This window comes from Tamandua tetradactyla, chromosome 6 (genome assembly GCF_023851605.1).
Source record: "Tamandua tetradactyla isolate mTamTet1 chromosome 6, mTamTet1.pri, whole genome shotgun sequence".
NCBI lineage: Eukaryota > Metazoa > Chordata > Mammalia > Pilosa > Myrmecophagidae > Tamandua > Tamandua tetradactyla.
The window spans coordinates 136057396-136073032 of NC_135332.1; the positions used below are offsets into that span (position 1 = coordinate 136057396).

The window sequence follows — 15637 nt, forward strand, 5'->3', positions numbered from 1 at the left end:
CAATGACTGAGCACAGGAGAAATACTAGATCTAAGACATTTGTGTCCAACAAGGTGCTCCCCTAATGGGTGATATGTACTCAGGACTCCCCATCAGTCTGGCCAAGACCTTCTCAGAACTGCACTGCAATATGAAACTCTTCCAGCACAATTTTCTGTTCTTCTCTCTCTCCTTTCACAGATGTTATACCTGCACTGTGATCTGAAGGTTCTCCACGACTATTCCCGCTCCGTCTTACTTTTTAAGCCTCGCAGTTGCTTTTCCCAATGTTTTGGACACCTAAACCTGTCTTGGCATCTGCTTCTCAGACTACCAAGACTGAGGCACTTCCAAGAACCATATTCTACAGAGATGTTCATTAAATACATCTCAGTCTACATGACCAGAAAACAATGGAGCTTATATTTTAATCCAGGCACTTTTTCAACAATTACTCTGGTTCCATTTTCTAGATTGAAAATTTCCAGAAGAAAGGGGCTCTTGGTCACATACTTTCTCTATGGATATGGGACTATGCTGGATTTGGGAGCTGTCACAACAAAAAAAGACAAGTAGACTCACTGGAAAAGATGTTTAGTGTCCTAGCTACTGTGAGATTATAGTAGTAGTTCTCTTCTAAAGAGCTGCACTCAGCTCTCTAGCCAGATAATCAGAAGGAATTGATGTGTGATTGAGATCTGAGGTGCTGAAGAAAATATGCCCTGTCTCATAGGCTGGTGAAAACTGTAACTTACTTATCACACATTATTCACTACAATGAATGGCAGAGCTAAAGAGTCACTCTTGGTTCTTTGCCAAATTACTTTCAGGCCCAGAAGCATGCTTTGGAGAGAAATAATGTGCAGAGAATGCACAGTCTCTGGCAGGAGGCAACCTAAGTTCAAATCACTGCTCCCTATTATCTGGGTGACATTGTGATATTTAATCTTATGGACCTCAATTTTTCCATCTGGACTCTAGAGATAATATAATTATATTTTAAGAATTTTAAAATATTACATGAGCCAATGTAAATAAAATTTCCCAATGCATGGCAGGCACTCTACAAATGTGGACTGATTTTACTGCAAACATCCTTTTCATTTATATACAGTAGTTCAGTTTCCATATGAACTGAAATTGCCTTGATTGTCAAAGGCTGGGAAAGCCTTGACTACCCTACAAGCGGTGCTTACCCCTAATTCTTAATATGTGAACTATGATGGATTAGTTGGCATTCGTTTAGCTTTCCACGTCAGGATTTCTGGCAGTTGCAGCGACTCCCTATATTATTTAAGGAGGATAACTAATTGTTTTTCAACCTTCTGAAAGAGCAGGCATTCTCTGGATTCTTGTTACTTCTCTCTTTGGGATTTGTCTATGGATGGTAAAGTTTCAAGAACTTACTTTCCCATTCTCCAAAGAAAAAAACATCATTGACTAAAACTGTTCTCCACACAATCCTTAGTGTCCATTGAATGGCCTTGGTGTGCAAGAGAGGGGTCAAGTAAATAAGTCTTAAGTCCCTCCATCTCTATTTAAGTAAAAAATCCTTCCCTTTTAAAAATTTTCTTTGAAGAAGAGGCTGATGAACAAACAGAGAATTCTCTTATATCACTATATAACAAATCGTCCCGAAACATAGTGGCTTAAGCCAACAACAACAATTTTATCTTCTCTCACCAGTTTCTTTGGATTAGAAATTCAGGAAGAACTTGCTTGGCTGGCTGTGTCTGGCTCAGGGTCTCCTGCAGGTGCGGTCAGTTGATGGCTGGAACTGAAGCAGCTGGGGACTGGCTGGGCTTCTCTTTTTCTTCATCTAGTCTCAGATTCTCCATGTGGCCTCTCCAAATGGGCTAGATTGAACATCACAGCATGGCAGCCACAGGGCAGGGGCACTGCTTCCATGGAAACCACAACCAGTGTTCCAGCTCCCAAGGAGAAACCACATCACCTTCCATTCTATCAGTTTCAAGCAAGTCACAATCCCACTCCAAATCAAAGAAAGGGGAATTAGGCTCTACTTCTTTCCTAGAGGATGGGAAGGTTCTAGAATAGCATGTGCCACTGTGTGATCTCCTTAGAAAATATTCATAGGTAGATACAGATGTTTGTATATTTGTATATTACACGCACAAACACAAATACACACACTACATTGTTTCTTAAATTTTGGTTTGTGGAACTCTCCAGTGATGGGATCATCTAGGCACTGACCAAAATTACTTGACTGACATGCTACCTGTTCTCAATGGTATTTTGTATTTTATTTCCTTAAGTTGCGAAAGATTCCACCCATATTAGAAAAGGTTTATGACTGAGGTACAGTGACAATTGTTCCCAAGTGACACTGGAAGCACACTGAGCTGCCTGAACAATGAACTAGATGGAATCAAGCTCTCCTATTTTTCTCCAAGGTACAGATTTTACCCAAACTCAGATTTCCACAGAACTGATGACTTTTTCCTCCCATTAAGGGGAGCTGCCATTTCCCAAAGTCTCAAGATCCCCAGATATTGGACACTCATCATTACGAGACAACTCCTGTAATAATTGGCACCCAAGTCTAGGCAGCCTGCTATCCAAGCCATTTGCACATCCCTGTCACACTTGTTCCCAACCTTAGCATTCACTTGGGGCAGGGAGATGCCATTTCCCTGGGATACAGAATCACACCACATAGCCTTGTGTTGAGTATCCCTAAACCAAACCATCCTTCGCTCTGATTACTGTGATGCTTCCTTTCCCAGGCTCCTTTAGAATGCACATTTATTTCAGTGATGAGTAATTATATACATTGAGGCTTATATTTTTTTATGTTGCTCCTGTGAAAAGGACAAATGTAAAAAAAAATCCTAAAATTATTCATTATAGATTCTGAAAGATCTGGATATAAAACTGCAAAATGTTGGTTCACTTGTTCATCAGGCAAGTCATCCTGACAACTAGCATCACATTATACCCAGATGTCTACTTACTGCAGGAATTGATGATTCGCTGCAAATGTATTGATCTTTATATTAGAATTCTTTGCTTGTAGGTGCCTCAAAATTGACATATTGGCATACCTAAACAGCACAGACCACAAACTGGTTGCTCAAAGGGTATGTGCAGCATGCAGTCATGTCTGCGCATCCTGTATACTTTAGAAATATTTGAATTAATGAAAGGATATAAAAATAGAGAGATAGTTTAAAAATTTCATATATAATTTCTCTTTAAAAGATCAGGAGAGTCTGCATCCCTAGACACAAGGTGCTTTTTGCCATTAAGTACCATCATTTGATGGTGGGTGGTAGCTGTTACCTTTGAAACAAACCAGTGGCTAATCTGCTTTACTTATTTTATATAATCTCCCTGGCCCCTGAGGGCATTAAGTTTCAGACACTTAATAAAGTTTATAGCTCAAAAATTCTGCTGACCAAATGATGAATAGTAATGAAGCATGCATTATGACTGGTCACATCTACTGAAATACAAAGGAGCAATGGAAAATGTCAAGAGAACTACTTAATGTACAATGACCCAGGAGTAAAGGTAAAGCTATTGGTAGCAATTTATCTGTCAACCTCACTACATACCCAGGATCAGGGAGGGAGATAAAGAAATACCTGAGAAGCCTGAAGATAGGGCATAAAATTCATGCAATAGAGCTCATGCACTTCACTCATAGGTGAGTGCCCTAAACCCACACTCAAAACCTGTTTACTCTTATTTTAGATCATGCAAGATCTAAAGCTTAGAAAGTGTGAAATGATTCTACACATAATCTGTAATCCATCATAAAGAATACTGTTTATAGTATGGTGTATAGTCGCCTGGTCTTTAGTACCCAACTGTGAGTCAATTTAAAAAAGTAAAATTGGTACATACAATTTATGTACGTGTGTGTACATAAGCATTTACCAATATGTTATTTATAATAGCAACAAAACAAAACATGAAACTAAATGTCCAAAGAAAGGGAAATATCTGCATAAATCATGGTATGTCTAATTTGAGGCTGTGATAAGCAGCCATTACAATAACATTTATTTGTAATTGGCAATAATTTACAGGAAAAGAAAAATGTCTACACAAAATTGTGCAAATAATTTTGTCATAGCTATCTTAAATAAAATATATACAAAGACAAATTTGAAAAAAGCAGAAAAATGTCTAAAAATATATCAAATAAGAGCAATCATCCATCATCTTCAAGTACAGAACTATAGAAAATTGTTTTTGTTTTATTTTTCCATGTGCTATAACTTAATGACCATATATTATTTTTATAGTGAGCAGAATCAATACACATTCATTTTTAAAAATATATCTTTCTCAACGGAGACTAGAGAAGGATTCTAGCTATTACACAAAAGGTTTATTTCTAAATTGTTATACTAATAAACAATTTTTTTAGTTTCAAGTGGTAAGTTTCAATTATCTGGGGAAATACTCAACAAAGTTAAACATGTTATTCACTAGTGATAACAAATAAATTCGATAATACTGCTTTTGAAATATTTCCCATTTCTACAGCCATTTCTGTGTAGACCAGAAAAGTATTCTTGTGATAGCATTAATAATAAATATGACTGATCATTTTTTGACAATCCATTCAATTATCTATTGCCACAACGATGGTATATTATAAGAAACACCACCACCTCAGTAACAAATAATAAATATTTATTATCTGTGGATTAACTACTTAGGCTGGGATTGGCTGGGCATTTCTTCTGGTATTGAACGGGCTTGCGTATGTGTCTGGGGCAGAGCTGGCATGTGTGGCCTTGACTGGATGGATTGTGGCTCTTTGGCTTTTTCTCACATCTTTCATCCTCCAGCAGGCTACCTGGCATGTTCACATGGTGATGGCAGAGGGAAGAGGACAAGCAGAAGTCCTCCAGTGCTTTTTCTAGACTCTGCTTAGTTCACATTCTTCAGCATCCCTTGGCCGTGGCAAGACACATGGCCAAGCCCAGAACTAAAGTGGGGAGACACAACAAGGTTACACAGCAATGGGTGTGACCACCAGTGCAGTCAGTCTTCCACAGTGTAGAAAACACTTGTAGGTTCTTATATTTTTAGAGCATTATTCAGGTCCTGATCTGGTGTTGCCACTAACACACGAATTGCTCTAGTGCACTTGAGAACCATTAAGCCTGAGCAAGAAGGCAGGCTTCATTCCTTTTTATAGCTCTACATCATAGGGATAAATTAAAAATCATTGTATTAGAATGGGAAAAAAACACTATAAGAAGAAGCTTTTATTAGGACGGAGCTGGACAAATCTGATATTGCTGGAGAAATTTCTATTGGCCCTAGTTGACATGTATTCATGTTATTCATTTCATAACAAAAAATCGAAAAGAGCATCTGGTATTTTATGACATGGCTTTGATATAGTTTTTTTTTTTCTGCATGGGCAAGCACCAAGAATTGAACCCGGGTCTCTGGTACGGCAGGTGAGAATCCTGCCTGCTGAGCCACTATCGCACTGCCCTGTTATAATTTATTTTTAAGCTTGTATTTTATCAGCCAAACAAAGTTAATTTCTTACCAAACTAATTCCATGAGAGCATCACAATAGATAAATGCTCACTAACTTAATACTGGATTTAATCAATTGATATTTGTATTATGTGATACAACAAATTATAGTAGAAATCTCACTGCCCTTGAATTCATCTTGACAGAAGAAGACCATGTATGCTCATCTATGTCTATCATCAGACTAATTTTAATTATGGATAGGAAAAAAAAAGGGCTTCAGTTATTCCACTTACAAATATATGTCTGATCTTGAAGGTCTTACTAAAATTAGTTTGAAGAGGGTATTAGTGGAGAAAACTCAGCAGATGACAAACAGATGGCTTCTTAATGGCAGGTGGGGGCACTTCTTTTGTCCTACAATTGCAATTGCCCATTGAGACAGTAAGCCAATAACATTTTAGAATAGGAGATATTAAAGTGAAGGTATTACCTAAATTATTTTGATTAATATGGAATTTACTCAGAATTGATATATAAGAACATTGTGAATAAAAAGAAGCTAAGACATTTGTAGACTTTAAAATGTAAAATTATTTTCTGACCATGAAAAGGAATGAAGCTCTGATACATGTTCCAACACAGATAAACCTTGAAGATACTATGGTAAGAGCAAGAAGCCTGTCACAGGTAAATACATATTGTATGATTCCATTCATATAAAATGTCCCAAATAGACAAATCAATAGTTATAGAAAGTAGAATAAGGGATGCATCAGACTGGGATAGAGGGTAGAGAGCAAGAATTGGGAATGGTTGGGTTTCTTACTAAGATGTTGAAAATGTTCTAAAATTAGATTGTAATGATGTTTGTACAACTCTGAATATTCTAAAAACCATTGGACTGTATACTTTAAATTGGTGAATTTTATGGAATGTGAAATATATCTTGATAAAGCAAAACAAATGCAAAGTTAAAAATCTGGCAGTGATGCTTAGAGAAAAGACAAATACAAAGAATATTGGCTACAAAAAGAATAGCTATTAATTTACATTACTGTAAAGCAGTTGGAATTATTTTACTCAAGTTATATGAATAATTCAAAATGAATTATATAATATCACCTAGACTTAAGTAAACCGAGCTAAGAATAATTTTTATCATTAGTGCAATGAAAATAAAATGCTTGGAAACATCTGAAGAGCTCCCTATTGAGTTTAAAGAAGTCAGACAATGAGGAAAATGGAAAACAGGAGCCTATACATATACAATGGAAAGACAGGGACAAATTCCAGGGAAAGAAATGAAGGGATTTGAAAAGAATTAAAAAAAATAAGATAAAGTAGGAAAGAAGTTTAAGAGGAAAATAATGAGTTCTACCTTAGGACTCAAGTTTCTGTGAATGTTATCAGTTGATGAAGGTGAGAGAAAGACGATGTTTCTTTCCAAGTCAAATTATCTCCTCACAGCTTCTCATTTTCTTTTTCAATCTTCTTTGAAATAGGCACACCCCTATTTACAAAATAGTTTTGAGACAAATATAAATAATACACTTCATCTCCCTACCACTGTTCACCTGTCCAAATAATTAAGAACTGATCATATCTCACGCATGCAAATGCACAGAACCCAACCAGCCCAGAAGACCAGAGAAAGACTAGCTGATTTACAGGTACTCTCAAAGGATGGATTCTTTTATCTGTATTTCTGTTGTTGTTTTTTTTAAGTCTTCCTGTCTCTTTGTGATTCTCTAAAGCAATTGAGATGCTTTTGGACTCAAGTAGGTGCCCACACTGCGGGCTTGCACACTGATCTCTAATAACACAACGCAGCATTTCAGGATAGCCAGTCCCCTCTCGGGATCTGCTGCAGGTAGCCTGAGAATGCCCAAAGATGTGAGAGTACTAATTGATCGGTATCACGTATCCCAAATCATACTTTCATTGAATTCGTATGCCCATGTCACACACAACAATCATAGCAAATTACTTATTTGTTTTCTGTCAAGCAACAGCTAAACCTTGGATTGACTTCTTAGCTTACAAGCTAAGCAGAACTATTACATGACAAGGAAAAGATGAAATGCATTCAAGGAACACAAACAGGGAAGGCCATCCATTCAGAGTCAAAGAAACCAAAATGGCAGTTCATAGTTTATGTTGTCTAAGGGGAAATTGCCCCACTAGTCATCTTCCAGTGTTCTGAGCTATAGAATGCATTCTAGGAAAGAAAATAAAGTGAAAGATGAAATATTTAAAGAACACTCTATGGTCATTGGATAACAGTAACAATCCAAAAAGGGTTTGTCTCATTTGAAACATCTTAAATCCTCTACCGAAACAAGAACTGCTGGGGTGGATGGGGGATGTGGCTACTCTATCCAAGAAATTCACACAAAGTGAACCCAATCCTTTGGTTTCTGCACCGTTACCCTATTAGTGCTTCTGTTTTCTTCTACTCTTGGGGTCTAATATTCCCAGATGCAACTAGGTTTGGGAAATACTCTTATCTTGATTCTTTATTTATTGCCAGAAGATAAGATTTCTTGTTCACCGTCTTACCTCTTATTTTATATAATAATAGCTACTGTTTACTGCTTGATGGTAAGGATCAGGGCAAACATTTAGATGATGAAATATCGTAAGCAGCAAAGAGGCAAACTTAGCAGTGAAATTGTATAAGCATTCAAATTAATCTTCTCTTACTTTATAGAGTGTAAGAATCCAATTCGTTGCAGTTCGACACTAGATCTTTATTGCATCTAACCAAATACGTTTCTGTGATTGAGTCCCACTTCAGTCAGACTCTGAAATATAAGACCACAGAAATATGCTAGGAAAACACCCTTTTGGCTCAGGATAGCACCTATGAAATTAATATTTGCATAGCATTATTCATAAAAACCACAGATCTAAATACTTCTTAGAAAAGCAGGCATAATTTTAAAGTACAGACCTGAATTCTAATAGGGACTGAATGATGGAAAAATATATTTAATATGAAATAAAAGAGGAAAAAGCAAATTCATAATTCAAATAGAGATGAAATGTAAAGGAAACATCAACAGAGTTGTATTTAAAAAGTGATTAAAATGGCCAAGGTAATTCAGAGATAAACAGTTATTAACAAAAAATCTTGTCAAATAGCATCAGTGCTGAATACAAGAAATGGACAAGGAAAATTAGAGAAGATGAGTAAAAACTGTTCTCATATTGGAAGATATATACACAAGAAAGGGATTTATATAATCTTATCTCAAATTATTTCTAAATTGACAGGATATAAGCAATAACTAATTAATGAAGATATATTTTAAAACAAGTGGTCTCCTGCTAGGATGCCTTATTGAGTGTACAAGATTTTTGGAAGGAGGGAAAATGTTAGAAAAAGATACATATTCTAGATTATTCCAGGAGGAAAAAGATTCATTTAAATTACAGTAGTGGAATGAACTTTTTACAGTTATGCCACAAGTCATGACCAGAAATAAAATTATATAAAAAAGAAAATAATATATATTTATATTATACAATTTGTACTATATAAGACAATATATACCATAACTTTTACTTGAATAAAAGTTAAAGTTTTTGACTACATCTACAATTTTTAAAATGACAATGTGACAAGAATATAGATATTTTAAATTTAGAAGTAAATCTTGGATCAAATATCACCTTTTTAAAAATTCAGATGGAAAAACAGCTACCAGCCCAGCCACCTAAGATATCTGCCAAGAAGCCAGGTGATTTGTAGGAATCTCTACCAAAGCTTTGCATCTGGGTTTTCTAAGTTGTTACCAAGGGAGGAAAATGGGGAAAAAATCTAACACAGTATATAGTGCTGAGGTTACTGGCCTCTTCAGAACAATAATATGAAAATGTTTTCTTTTCGACAATGAGACTTACAAAATGGGAATAGAAATCCAAAGGTAACAAAATACTGTGTGCTCTAAAATGTCTTTTCTGCATTATTTCTAATTTATGTTAAGACTATATTAGCTTCAGAGTGTTTATCTATGTCCCCAAGAGAGGATTAGCTGGGAACATTCTTTGAGATAAACTAAAAGAACTATTTGGTGCTGGCACTGTTAAATTTTTCTGATGTGCAGGTGTTCATAGTATTTGTACAGTTGCCTGATTGGTTTTCATCCAGGTAAATCCACAGAGAATAAGGTTTATCGTTTCAGAATAGCGAGGTGCAGAGGCTATTATGGGGTGTAGTGAAAATCTGCCACTAGCCACTTCCAAGCTGTTTTCTAAAGAGTTTCGTGTTCTGACTCCTAGGATATAAGCAAGCCTTCATTTCCTCATTAAACATTTCTTGCTGATCTTTGCTGAATCCCATTCATCTTACTCTGTTCCAACATCTTTCATAATCAACTCTGTATTCATGACTCTTCATCAGTATTACAAAGTAAGGATATATATTGTTACTGACAAATAATAAAATATACCAAAAGGCTTATTATTTGTACAGATGCTTTAGAACAATACTAGAAAAAGAGTTCATTCATTTCCTCAATTACTCCATCAACAAAATTTTGTGGAGTGTGTAACTTCCCAGGCACTGCACTGGGTGCAGGGAATATAAATGTGATTAAAACAGAAATAATCTCTGCCTTCATGGAATTTAAGGTACAGTGGGGAGGCAGAGAAGAACAGGGGATCATATGAAAAGTTTCACCACAATACAATTTGCTACATTCCATGGATGTACTGGACTAGACGCAGAGCTAACAGATGATTTAGCCAAAGCTCTTTTATCCTTGAAAACTTCATCCAAGTGGAAGCTATGAAATTGGAAATCAGGTAAAGATTTGCAGGGCAAGTTTCTTTGAATTCAGTTGTATTATGAGTCCCTCCGCCCCAGACAGAAAAAGGGAGGGTTGACGTGTGCCTGTCTCCTTACCTTAACCCTTCAAGTAGGACAAGAAGTTCGTACTTGTCCACTCAAGTTAGAGAACAATGGATTGATGTCTACCCGCAACCTACAAAGTCTAAATCCAAAAACCGGCTGGCCATCTGCTTCTGTAGTGGAACAAAGAAGAGGAGATGCTGCATTGGGATTGGCAGGCTCTTCCAGAATTCGTACTGCTAAAAGAAACAAAAGACCATTATGTGAGCCAGATGTGGACCAGGAAAAGAAAAAGCTGGCCCGGATCTTTTACAGTTCTACCTCCGAGAGCCAAAGAGAGGAGATGGCAGGACCCAAAAGATAAATTTTATGTGGCTTAGACTTCCAAAAAAAGATGGGGGTTGCTGAGGAATATGTGACCAGCAAGGGAAAAAAATGCATTTCCTATGTTATAGGAAATACAGGGAAACAGGGCTAGGACTAGGTGAGATGAGGGGCAAATTTAAGGTGCCATCCAAAAGAAAATGAAGTAAGCAAGACAAATAACATTTTTTTCTTCTTTATTTAAAAAAATATGGAACACTTCACGAATTTGCGTCATTCTTGTGCAGGGGCCATGCTAATCTTCTCTGTGTCGTTCCAATTTTAGTATATGTGCTGCTGAAGCAAGCACGCAAAACAAATAACATTTTAATGCAATATTTTAAAAGTCCATATTAATGCAAAAGAATCCATTGTGAACAAAATGTCTACATTTTTAGAAAGACATAGATCCAACCCTGTCCTTACACAGCCCTGCCTCATTCACCTCACCTTAATCTCAGCCCTACAGGAAATGCTTTCAGTAGGGGCTACTGATGGATAAAAAAGTACCAAGTGAGAGGCAGCTTCAAACCCCTGCCAGTCCTAAAATGAGTGAAGCTATCTTATCCCTATATCAGCAAATATGGTTTTGCTGCACCCCTTGTCTCTTTCCTCCCTTCCCAACGCAACCCCAGTCCCCATTCCTGTGGGGATCAAACCTTCAGCCTGTAAGGGGAGGAGATGAATGTGGGCTGTGTGCAAGGTGTACTAAGAGTTCCAAGTTGAGACTGTGACTTGTGTCTTAACGATATCACAGATCCTTCGATTATTTAAGATTTATGGATCCTCTCAAAACGTTCATGCAGTGGCAAGGAAAGAACTCACCAAATAAGTAATAGAAAGGAACAGTGGGAGACAAAGATGCATTCTGCTTATTTAGTATAAGTTACTTGGGCAAGTAAATAAATTTATAATTACAACATGTGACATGCGTTCTGTAGAAAGCAAGCATAGTGCTAAATGAGGTAAAAAATAGCAGGGGCTACTTTAAATAGGCTGGCCAGGTAAAGTATCTCAGAACATCTCTGAGGAGCTGAGAGATACCAGGCATCCTTAGAATTAGAGGCAGAGGAAAAGTCCAAGCAAAGGTCCTACAGCAGGAGGCAGCATGGGTCCTTCCATATCCCCAAGACCCGAATGGCTAGAGTGTAAGCCCCAGTGGCCTCAGCAAGTTGGAAAGGGCAGCAAGGTCCAGACCACATGGGGTGTGGCAAGAAATCTGGTTTTTCATCTAAGTTTTATGAGGGTCCATGTACAAGTTTTGAGGTTATGACTCATATGTTCCGATCTTTAATGGCAAAAATGATCACCCAAGGGCGGCCATGGTAGCCAGCAGGCAGAGCTCTCGCCTGCCAGGCTGGAGACCCGGGTTCGATTCCCAGTGCCTGCCCATGCAAAAAAAAAAAAAAAAAAGAGGTTGGAAGGGAAATAGTGAAGCAGATGTAGCGGCTGTAGACTGGGCTCTAGAACATGGGGGCTTGGCCTGCAGTGGTGGCAGAGGAGATTGAAAGGATGGACCACTTACCAAATAGATTGGATTTTTGTCAAATAGATTGGATTTTTGGTGGGTACATTAGCTAAACCTTATAGCACTTTGCATCTAGTTTATATTTTAATTCGTATTGAGTGCACTTATAAGCTGACCATTCTGAGAAATGCAAAGATGCCTCACACTCTGGTGCTGCCTTTATTGCATCAGTGCTAAGGGACCTACCTACACAATCTGCCCCTTTTGCCTCTCTGACCTCATCTGTTACTACCCTCCCCTTTGTTGACTCTGGCCAAGTAACAGTCTGGAAAGACTGGAACAGTACTTTCCAGAATCTTCCTGTCCCAGGACCTTTGTGCTTTCTATTTCCTCTTCCATAATGCTCCCCTCCCCACAGCCACCCTCATAGCTAACTCACTCCCCTTGCCACATCTTTGCTTGAAGGCTCTCTCAATGACGGCTACCCTAAACACAAGACTTAAGTTGTGCATCTCCCATCTCAAGTTCCCAATCTCTCTATCTGTCCAATACTTTTAGAATTTACCACCTTCTAACATACCACATAATTTACTTATTTATTATGATTATTGCTTATTGTTTCCTCACTCCCAACATAATTAGAATTCAGCTCCATTAGGGAATAAATTGTTCTTTTTCAGATTTGTTCTCTGAAAATTCCAAGTGCCTAAAATAGTAGGCATTCAATAAATATTTCAAATAAAGGAAATTCTACTAGAAGAAATAAAATAAGAATGTATGTAATTAAAGTATAATGTATAACATAAAAATAATGTTAAAACAGAGAAAATACAATGGGAATATAGAGAGATTATTTCCAGGTTGCGATGTTGTTGGAAGGGAGAAGAGAAAAGAGGATAATTATAATTAAAAATGAACCTCAAAGGATGATGTGATGGCTGATTTTATATATCACCTTGGCTAAGTCATAGAGTACAGTTGTTTGATCAAACCCTGGCCTAGAGGTTGCTGTGGAGATATTGTATAGAAGAGATTAGCATCTACAACTAGTTGACTTTAAGTAAAAGAAATGACAATTCCCCCACCCCCACCCATAATGTGGATGGGCCTCATCCAATCAGTTGTAGACCTTAAATGCAGGGAACTGAGGGTTCTGGAATTAGAATGAAGTCTGCTTCAAGACTACACCTTCTACCCTTTCCTGAGTTTCCAGACTGAGAAATTTGGACTTAAGGCTTCAATACTACTCTTGAGAAATTCAATCTTTGCCCTGCCCAAGTTGAATTCAAACTTGCAAGCCACAATGTTTGTGCGAGCCTCTTCCTTATATATAATAAACCTCTTAATATATATACGCATATATAGGCATACATTGCTTTATTGTGTTTCACTTTATTGCACTTTGAAGATGTTGTGTTTTCTATGAGCTGAAGGCTTGTGGCAACCCTGCTTCGTTTTTCCAGCAGCATGTGCTTACTTCTTGTCTCTGTGTCACATTTTGGTAATTCTTACAATATTTCAAACCCCTCATTATCATTATATCTGTTGTGGTGATCTGCAATCAGTGATCATTGATGTTACAATCGTAATTGTTTTGGGGCACCACATACTGCACTCACATAAAATGGCAAAATTAATTGATAAACGCTGTGTGTTCTCACTGCCCCAAACTGGCCATTCCCTTGTCTCTCTTCTTCTCTCCTCAGGCCTCCCTTATCTCTGAAACACAAAAATATTGAAATTAGGCCAATTAATAGCTCTACAAGTGAAAGGATGTGTTGCACATCTCTTACTTTAAGTCAAAAGTTAGAAATGACTCTTAGTGGGTGTGATAGTTAGATTCAGGTGTCAATTTGGCCAGGTGAAGGCACTAGTTCTGTTGCTGTGACATGAGCCAATAGTATGTGAACCTCATCTGTTGCTGATTACATCTACAGTCTAGGAGGCATGCCTGCTACAATGAATGATGTTTGACTTAATTGGCTGGTGTTTAATGCGAGAGCTCAGCATAGCTCAGTAAACCTCATCTCAGCACTTGCAGCTCAGCCCAGGCCTTTGGAGATGCAGAGAGAAATCACCCCAGGGGGAAGTTGTTGGAGCTCAGAGACCTGGAGAGAAGGCCAACAGAGACCACCCTGTGCCTTCCCATGTAAGCAAGAACCTCAAGTGAAAGTTAGCTGCCTTTCCTCTGAAGAACTAATGAAATAAATCCCCTTTTATTAAAAACCAATCCATCTCTGGTGTGTTGCATTCCGGCAGCTAGAAAACTAGAACAATGGGGAAGGCATTCTGAAGGCTAAGATAAGCTAAAAGCTAGTCCTCTTGAGCCAGTTAGCTGAGTTATGAATGCAAAGAAACAGTTCTTGAAGGGAATTAAAGTACTACTCCATTGAATACATGATTGACAAGAATGAGGAACAGCTTTATTGCTGATTTGGAGAAAGTTGTAGTACTCTGGATCCAAACAGCCACAGCAAACATTAAGCATAGCCCAGAGCAAGAACCTGACTGTCTTCAATTCATGAAGGCCAGTAGAGGTGAAGAAGCTATAGAAGAAAAATTCAAAGCTAGCAGAGTTTGGTTCAATAGGTTTAAGGAAAGAAGCCATCTCCATGACACAAAAGTGCAGGGTAAAGCAGCAAGATGATGGTTAGCATTTTTTAGCAATAAAGTATTTTAATAAAGGTATGTACATTGTTTATTAGACATAATGCTATTGCACATCTAATAGAGTATAGTAAAAAGTAAACATAATTTTTATATACACTGGAAAACAAACAAAAAAAATGCATGTGACTCATTGTGTTGTGATATTACCTTATTGTGGTGGTCTGAGATCGAACCTGTAATATCTCTGAGGGAAGCCTGTAAAGCCTGTTGGTTTGTTTCTCTGGAGAACGATGACTGCTAGAGATGATTAAGGTTTGTGCAGGTGAAGATCAGTAGAAAAGGCATCTTAGACAGTGAAGACAATTGGATAAAGACCAAGAAATAGTAAGACAAGATCTATATAGGGAAAACAAATGGGTATTTCGATGGAATAAATGGTCCATGGAGTGGGAATAGTTTGAAATAAAATTGTAAACTCATCTTGAGGCCAGTTAATGAAGACTATTAAATGATGAGGTTTTGATTTAGCAGTTTGGGCAGTGAAAGTGGACTTGAGGTTGCAAAGCAGAGGAATTATACAACTGATGATGAACATCAAAAAAATTAATTTATAAGCCAAATATACGGCAAACAGGAAAATAAGGATACATGTAGAGGGACTGCTGCAACAATAGAGATGCAAGTGCAGAAAGAGTTGAACCAGGATAGAGGCTATGAGAAGAGGGAGCAGAGGTTTGTTATAAGTAATATTGCATACTTAGTCAATACAAATAGAAAACTGATTGGATATAACACTATTTTAGAAATACCTACCAGTATACAGTATGTAATATGATAGGACTTGATATTTCACAAAATAACGTTCATATATACTTTAGCATTGA

At 37.4% G+C, this 15637-nt stretch overlaps 1 long non-coding RNA gene and 1 other non-coding gene across 6 annotated transcripts in view; both read right to left on the reverse strand.

Annotated features, from left to right (window-relative positions):
• The window catches only part of LOC143686377 (uncharacterized), a 100144-nt gene that overhangs the window by 66924 nt on the left and 17583 nt on the right, over positions 1–15637 (reverse strand). The window contains exons 3-6 of one of the 5 annotated variants that reach the window (XR_013177102.1): positions 10367–10485; positions 8161–8261; positions 6836–6967; positions 4633–4948 (exon numbers count right to left, since the gene is read on the reverse strand). The exons of 2 other annotated variants lie outside the window; for them this stretch is intronic. This is a non-coding gene — a long non-coding RNA (uncharacterized LOC143686377). Of the gene's footprint in view, positions 1–4632; positions 4949–6835; positions 6968–8160; positions 8262–10366; positions 10552–15637 lie in introns of those variants that run through there. 2 more of the 5 variants (XR_013177101.1, XR_013177103.1) reach the window with 2 other exon arrangements.
• LOC143689155 (U6 spliceosomal RNA) lies at positions 10881–10985 on the reverse strand. Its single transcript, XR_013178619.1, has one exon. It is a non-coding gene; the product is annotated as a U6 spliceosomal RNA (small nuclear RNA).